The sequence below is a fragment of the Parasteatoda tepidariorum genome, chromosome 9 (genome assembly GCF_982258835.1).
Source record: "Parasteatoda tepidariorum strain Cologne lab strain chromosome 9, Ptep-v5.0, whole genome shotgun sequence".
In the NCBI taxonomy this organism is placed as follows: Eukaryota; Metazoa; Arthropoda; class Arachnida; order Araneae; family Theridiidae; genus Parasteatoda; species Parasteatoda tepidariorum.
Window position 1 is genome coordinate 62,871,872 of NC_141763.1, and position 8,652 is coordinate 62,880,523.

Consider the following 8,652-nt stretch of genomic DNA (forward strand, 5'->3'; position numbering starts at 1 on the left):
ATCACAAAAGCATAAATTACCAAGCTTGTAAGCATTTCACTTCCTAATTTCTGTAAAGTTTACATCCATAAACAGCAGTTATGTCTGTAATAAAATAAGTTCACACAGCCAATATTTTTTGGGAGATTTTCGGATCGTAATTTATTGCCAAGTCTCGGCAATTTCTGGGCAGCGGCCCACGAGAAACAAAAACATCACAAAAAGAATAACTCGTAGCCACCCACTGGCAAACATCTACTTGTTTTTTTTCTTACAAAAATTTGCAAGTTTAAAAGCTATTTGGGACTTCAGCAATTGTAGTTGGCATGACAAATCATGATACAGAAATAATCCCATATTTTTAATGAACATATAAGTTTATAAAATCAGTAATTGTATTTCTAAAATTGTTAAACATGTTTTATGATAGGATTTCAATAAATATATCTTTATACAAAACCAACTTTTCTGCAAAAATAAATAATTTAAAAAAAACAATGAAAAAGTTATTCTTAGTTTAAAAGGTAAAAATTTAGTGCATTTTGTAGTATTAAATGTTAGCAACAGTTAAATCTAAAAAGATAAAGAGTTAAAAGTTATTAACAATTAAAATGAATAATAATTTTTTTAACCAAAAATCATTAAGGGGTTTAAAATTTTATAAACCTAAGAACTCAAATAGATTATCCGTAAGCATATCAATAAAAAATAAGCATAATTTATAACTGTTGTACAATAATAAAGATAACAAAATGTGTATCGATACAATTTTAACTAAATTTCGTAAGATTACTCGCTTTGTAACCAAATAAATTACTTACGTATGAAACGTGTACTTTTAAGAAAAATTTATATTCGATAATAGCTTTAGTTCAAAACATACAGCAAACAACTTTGATGAAGATATAAAAAATAGTCAAATAAAATTTACATACAAAAGAGTTTAATATGCACACATTAAACAATAGAACTCTTACGTTTTACTTCAGTTCAGGAAAAATAAAATTAAACTACTTTTTTGTTTACAGGAATAAGAGTAAAAATAAGGTGTTAGGTTCGTATTTATTTATCTTTTTAAAACAAATTTTGTAGACATTATTACTAATAACAAGTGCAGACTGATAAATGAGAAGGATTAAATCAATAATATTTAAGAATTAACAAGTAAGTTTTGTTTCATGATCACCAACGGATCATCATAACAAAACAACACAAACGCCATTTTGGATTAGAGCGTCTTAAGTCAGTCGAACCACCCGTCTTAAGACCGATTTGTCATTTTCAACGTAAGTGTTTCAGTTGAATTGAAACTTACGAGATTTCCCATCATGCATTGCGAAAGTTACGATTTCACCCGTCTTAAGACAGTCGATGTTGCAGTTGAATTCCACCCTTAGTGATAAAAAATATCGTATGAGCCGCTCTGCAGGACACAAAAATTCCGCTACAGAATTGAAATTTTCTTTTTCTGAGCAAAAACAACAAGATTTTAAAATTTGAAATTACTATGGTTTATAGAAAAAAATACAGAGAAAATTTAACATTCGATAATAAGTATTATTAACTCTTATACTTGTAAGAAAAAATACTATATTTGGATGATCTGTAAGATGAGAAAATGTATGATCAAAACTACCAAAATATTGCTAAATTTACCATAATTCTAGCTCTATGGAAACACCAAAAAACTCGATAATTTTAACCAAAGAGTTTTGGTAATGTTTTAGGTTAACAATAAAATAAAATTTTATAATGTTTGTTAAATTTTGGTAAAATATGGTAAATAATCATGTTAGCTAAGAACATTTTCTTCTTATAGGCCTTTATTCAATAAAATTAACTGTTCAGTTATGTATTTTCTACTAAATGTGTGGTAATAAGAACTATATTTGTGAAAACCAGAATTTCTGTTAAACCCTTACAATTTGAATAGAAAATTTATCAAATAAATGGTTTAAATACAGGATATATTTTAATTTTATTACCCAAGTCATTTTTTATTTTTTTTAAACCAGAAATGTCAATACAGTTCCGTAATTTTACCGAATTTTTTTCTTCGTATTCTCCACTTAAATGTAATTATGCAGTTAAAATTCGATGAGCTAAAAAAAAAACATTTTTATATGTAAACCTAAAACGAATTTTCTTTCGAATTCCAATTTATTTGAAAGTCATTGCTAATTTAAGTGTTCATTCGTGAATTTTTTCAGGTATATTTTAAATATTGACTGTTTATTCATTTTTGCAGAAAATTTATTTTTTCGTCAGGAGATCTTTGCCTTTTTTTTAATTTTTGAATTGTCAATTAAGAGTAGCGAAAGAGAGAGAGAGAGAGAGAGGAATTTGCATGTTGCAAGATATAAATCTTAACAGTTAAATTGACATTTTTAAAAATAAATAAACCTAACGATAAAAAGTATTCTCAGTTTAAACTGTTAAAATTCTCGTCAACAAATAAAATAATTTCTCAGCAATTTTTCTTGTTTTATTGTTCTAATACACAATCTGTATTCCTTAGGTCAAATCTTCTTTAAAGTGCAGATGATAATTTTCAAGTTGAGGTAGTCCTCGAATTCGTTACGATTAGCATTTTAACAAAACATTCTTACATAACGCTACTTCACTTGTACATTTTAAAAGCAAAATGTTCAGCGTTTCAGTTTAAAATATTGCTTTTTAAGGGAAAAAAATAAAACAAGGATTTAAGTGAAACAATTACGCGGGTAGGTGATCGGAAACGGGGGGAGTCAGAGACTCCCTGTTTTTCTTTTTTTAATTTTCGCATGGAACAATTCCTTAATAGAAAGAGTTAATAATATATATTAATAATACATATTAATCTTATAGAGAAACAGGATTTTATTTTTCTGCACAGCAAGTCAAAACATTTATGTAAGCATTATTTCCAAGTGTAGAAGTATTAAAGTTTTTCTGGAAAAAAAAAGCATACAAATAAGTTTTGACCTAATGCAATTATTTAATTTCGAGAGTTCGTTTATCGTTGGTAGTTAACTAAATGTTTTTGTTATTTAATTTATTTTTCCTTTATAACACCAGAAATTGTTTTTAATAATTTAAAAATAAATATTGATCTTAATTTGAGGACATTTTACTGTCTGAAATCACAGGACACGTATTTTTAAAAAGAATCATTTAAGTGACCTTGTTTCCAATCCTTCAAGTTAAGGGAAAAAGAGAGGGGAAAGCGAACGCTTAGCATTTTAAACCCCCTCCCCCGATTCTAAGAAAAAGTCTCTTCAACCAGGTGGTCCACTTACCCCAGACGCCAAAAGATTCAATGGTCGCCAAAAAATTTGAAAAAAAGGGGATAAATAATGGAAATGGTCAACTTCAAAAGAGGCCTCCTTTCTGTTTTATTGCAGGAATGCGATACACAACAGACTAAGGACAAGTAAGTAAACTTTTATTCTTTAGCTCATGTTATATTTTCAGTACACTATTATCTATTAATTTTTCACAAATAGTTTGTTTTTATTTTCTTTATTTAGTTTTTAGTAATTATATTTTTTAATCTTTATATTCTACAAGAATGTTTCTTCGTAAGATTAGCATGTAAGTTACCATTTTAGTTTTAAAATGAATTATAAGTTCCATTAATCCTAACAATAGAAAAATGATTTTCTATAGCTATTTAAATCAAATGCTTCTTTATTTTTTTAAAAAGTTTTTAATTTAATAATTATTTAAATTAATTTACTTACTTAGTTTAATTACCTTATTTAATTTATTAAAAAAATCGGTAGTCATTTTTTACCAGGACTATGTAATGACGGCCTCGTTTCACCTTTTGTTTCAAATAAAACTTCTGAAAAAAAATGGTATTAACATTTTCTAATTTTTTATTAGTTTATCGTATAATTTAAATTTAATAATTTTCTGATCAGAGTTTTTTAAATTAAAAACGTTTAACAATCTAAAACTCGTCTCACACTTGCTTAAGTGGAAAAACTGTCTTTCTAAGTTTGCTTTTGTTGCTTTGTAATTGCTTTTTATTAATGTTAAATATTTTTTTTTTTTTTTTTGCATGGATGGAAATACTGTAAGAAAAATCTTTTGGAAGAAAGGTCAAGATGAAAGGTAAGAACATCTCAAATCTTTATATTAAGGGTAAAATTTAGGATTAAATTTTTAATAAAATTAGGAAATTACTTTACTGTTATTGAAGTATGTTTTTTAAGACATTTTTAAATTTTTTAAATAAATAACGCATAATTTAATCTGCAAAAGCATTTTCTTAAAATGTCTTTTAAAACTTTTTTCATATTTTTGAAAAACTTTATATTTATAACGAACGTTACATTTATATTAAACGTTACATTTATAATGAATGGTAAAAAAAAAATTTTTGGCCCATATCTTTGTGTACAAAATGTACAAGAAATTTGATTTTAGGTAAACAGAAATGCTGGAACTGTCAGGAATGAAGTAATTTTCGGCCAAAACATGAAAAAAATCTTGCAATAAACCTGAAATAAAATTCATTCTAAAATTCACGTTAACACTATGTAGCCAATGAGGTTAAAAGTAATTAAGATAAAAATCTACTTTATTACCCCATAAAAGAAATCTACTGCAACATATTTGCATTTTTTTAAATTATTTAAAATAAGAATATTTTTTTGTGGAAATAAATTTAAAGTTCTTTTTAAGTATAGAAATATTTGCAGCATAATATTTTTTCTTTCTTCATAGAATTAAGTTTTCTGTTTCTAGCTCTTTTTCCAGTTCTTGTGCAAATTTTACTATTTATCTAAACTTATTTATCTTTTTCTTAATATATTATATCATTCTCTATCTTAAGATTTATAGAGTTGTTTATTTTGAATCTCTTCCTGTTGAACTTTCACCTATTGAAATTTTATTTTTAGGAAAGCATATTTTCCGTAAAAAAAAAGTAACTTTAATTGACGGTTGAATGTACATATATTTCTGATGATTACTATGTAGTGCAAAAAATTTATCTAAATATTTTTTGAAATTATAATGGAAAAGGCAAGGAATTTTTTTTCTAAAATTAAGGGTAACCCGGACAAAAGTAATATATTGGTCTATTTTAGTATCTATAATTTGAATAGACTTCTATGTCTGTTATGCCGGATTTTTTTTCCATTCATATCTTATTCCTTTTCTAAATTTGAATTAGAGAACAAAATTTAAAAAAGAACTTATTGTATAGAAATGAGTTCTAAGCAGTTTTTTTCCCTTCAATTTAATATTTTTATTTTGTTGATTTTTAACAGTTTTTTCCATGTTCATATTCTAATTATTTTTCTTCCTTTCATGAAAAGTCCGGAAATTCCGACAGTGTGAATCAACTAGAATGGCTGAGTACTAGAACTAGAATGAACGAGAACCAACAGAAAAGGTAAGAACATGATAAAACTTCATTTTAACTCAGTAGTACCCATTCTATAATTTGTGGAATCTATTTTACAAATTCATAGCAAAATTAGAAAATCTACTTCATATTTTATATGTAGAACTGCAATTTTAATAATTTCTTCGACTGTAATTTGTATTAAAATATTTTCAGATTATTAGTAAATAATTTTTATGATTTTAAAGGAAAAATTTTATAAGGAAATATATTTTTTTTTAAATCTAAAATTTTTTTAATCAAAATACCTGTTTTTGATTTTCAAAAGTACTTTCCTAAAATCTTATCTGTTTAGTCGCCTAAATTTATTACTTTCTTAAAAAAAGTTTCAGCTTGTTTTTTTAAAAATTATGCCTATACTAGAATTTCTTGATTTGTTAGAGGGAAATTTCTTTTTTAGTCAAATGATTTGATTTTATCATAGCTTACATGTCATTTTAATGTAAATTTCTTTTCATAATTTTTAAATATTAAAAATTTAAAAGTAAAAATTTATTATAAAATAAATTTAAAAATTGTTGCATAGCTGTTATTAAGTGCTATGTACTGTTATAATGCTTAATATATATATATATATATATATATATATATATATATATATATATATATATATATATATATATATATATATATATATATATATATATATATATATATATATATATATATATATATATATATATTTCACTGGTTTTCAACTTTTTTTTTCAACTGGTTCTCTTCAAATTAAAATTTTTTATGTATAAAAAAATTTAAATATTTTAAAAAACCGTTTAGTTTAAACCAACCTATCTTGATGGCATAAAATTTATATTCTTTAGTTAGTTTGTAAATTCATTACAAATGTCAGGGTTTGTACAGACTCCTTATACTCCTTAGAAACTCCTTGGAAATAAAAAGGTCTCCAAGGAGTACTTGTAACTACTTAGATTTCCAAATTAGTCCTTAGAAACTCCTTAGATTATGGTGTTGTATAGATGAACATACTAAGTCCGCTGATGAATTTGCTGTCCAAGCAGGGGAACGAAATGATATGACTTAGCTGTCAAAATCTAATAGTTTAAGAAGAAAACTTTAAACCAAAAGAAAAAATTAAATTGCAAGAATTAGAAGAAAAAAATAACAGCAAATAATTTTAATTTTACATGGTACAAGCAAACTTAATAATTTACCGTGATAATTTTTTTTTCTTTTTAAATGCCTTAGATTTTTTTTTTGTGTATTCAAATTTAAAAAAATAAGATTGGTAGGTTTTTATGTTAATCTTTAACATCTGTACTATGTACTTTAACAAAATTTATTAAAATATTAGAAACTGCAAAATATTTATGTGTCAAAGTGATACCTTTATTTTTCTTGATGAAGTTTAACAAAATCAAAATTTATTTCAAAAGGGCTAAAAAAATATATCTTATGCAAAATATAAATTTTTGCAAGTTCTTTATAATAACTGCTTTTTAATTTTTAAAAAAAAAACTGTCTAGTTTTCATTTCTTTTACACAAAGTTTTTAAATTTTGGACTCCTTGGATACTCCTTAGATTTCTTCTTCTGATCTCTGTATGAACCCTGAAATGTAGAAAATCATTCCTCTTTATCGCATATTTTAATAACTTATGCTTATGCTTATGACTTTTAATACTTAATGGAGTATAGTTTTGAAGGATCATATATTTTTTTAATTGATAGAAATTTTAATCAAATAACATATTTTCAGATTTTAAAAGTACTATCTTAAAAAAATTTTCTTATATTTTTTACATGTTTAAAAACCTTTAGTTTGTTTATTTCCTTGAGGTTAAAATTTCTTTTAATTAAATAATTTAATTTTATATAAACTTAAAATATTTTCACATATTAAAGTAAAAAATTCGTTCATAGTTCTTAATCGTAAAAAGTTAAATTTTGTTTAAATAATAAAAATATTAACATTACATAACATATTAATAGCTACAAACTATTTTGGTGAGAATGTATTCTTTCTAATTTAAAAAATATTAAAGTTTTGCTATCAAATTCTTTATTTAAAATGCATTTTTATGTTCAATTATTAAACAGATTGATCTGTAGTTACAAAATGCAATATATAAGCATTGTTAAGCGATATATACCGCTTCAATTAGTTTTCTAACTTATGCATTGGAAGCATAAGGTTGGGAAGCATTTTAAAAATTAATAGTTTATAACAGGTGAGTTTACAGTAATGAAGTTTGGTCACCACTTTTAACATTTTTAAAGTCAATCATAGTTCTCTCTATTTTTAAACTAATTAATTGTTTCATAATACTGTAAAGAGAAGTTTTATCCAGGTTGTTTCGTTAATTCATAGGATATTATTCATAGCTGTTTTAATATTTGATGCTGCAATTTTTTCAATCCAAATGAATCCGCTACTTTACACATTTGCAATAGATGTTACAAAGTACAATGGAATTTTATAAAATTAATACTTAGTTTTATTACAAGCTGGAATATTCATTTTGTGCTGTTATTACCTTTTGTTACAATCAGCTAAAATTTATTTTTGTGACAATCAATGCTCGCTAGTAAATAATAAAAAAACCCAGGTGGTTTGAGCAACTTTATTAAATTCTATAACGTATGATATTTATAAGAGAAAAACTAAATTGTTGAAAATTATTGGATAGAATTTTTCTTCGAATATTTCCCTGGGATCAATAAAAGTATTTTTTAATTGTTAGAATTAATTGATATTATAACTTAACCCAGAATTAAAATGCGTCAAAAATTAATTAGATATTTTGTTTCTGTACATATTATTTAATAAATAATAAATTGGTTACTTTTTTGCAGGAAAACTAGATTCATTCTGAAATAGGATGTTATAAAGAAGTTATTGTACACTTATGTACTTGTTTGTATTTTGATTTGTTATATTGAAATAAAATAATATTCTTTTCTTAAGGTCCTGTTTTATTTTAAATTTTATGCATTTTATTCTTATTGAAATTCCAGCTTTATTTATTTCAAATCATAGAAATTGATGTGTTATTTACAGGTACCCAGTATATATATATATATTTAAAAATATTTATGATATGTCTTGTTTATCTATTATTGAATATGAATAATATTGAATGGAAAGTTAGCCAATATTAAATATGAATAATATTGAAAATAAGAATAATGACTGGGCTGTGGCTTTGTTTCTATCAAGAAAAGGTAATTGTAGGTTTAATATACATAATTATTTTCATTTTTTTTTCATAACTTAAATAACTTATACATTAAGTCGCAATATGTTTTATCTTAGAA

The 8,652-nt window shown here is 24.3% G+C and overlaps 1 long non-coding RNA gene across 1 annotated transcript; it reads left to right on the plus strand.

Annotated features, from left to right (window-relative positions):
• Nucleotides 1-3,438: 3,438 nt before the first annotated feature.
• LOC147804115 (uncharacterized) lies at nt 3,439-8,301 on the plus strand. The gene is made up of 3 exons (XR_015429268.1): nt 3,439-4,077; nt 5,289-5,365; nt 8,191-8,301. It is a non-coding gene; the product is annotated as an uncharacterized LOC147804115 (long non-coding RNA).
• Nucleotides 8,302-8,652: the final 351 nt, after the last annotated feature.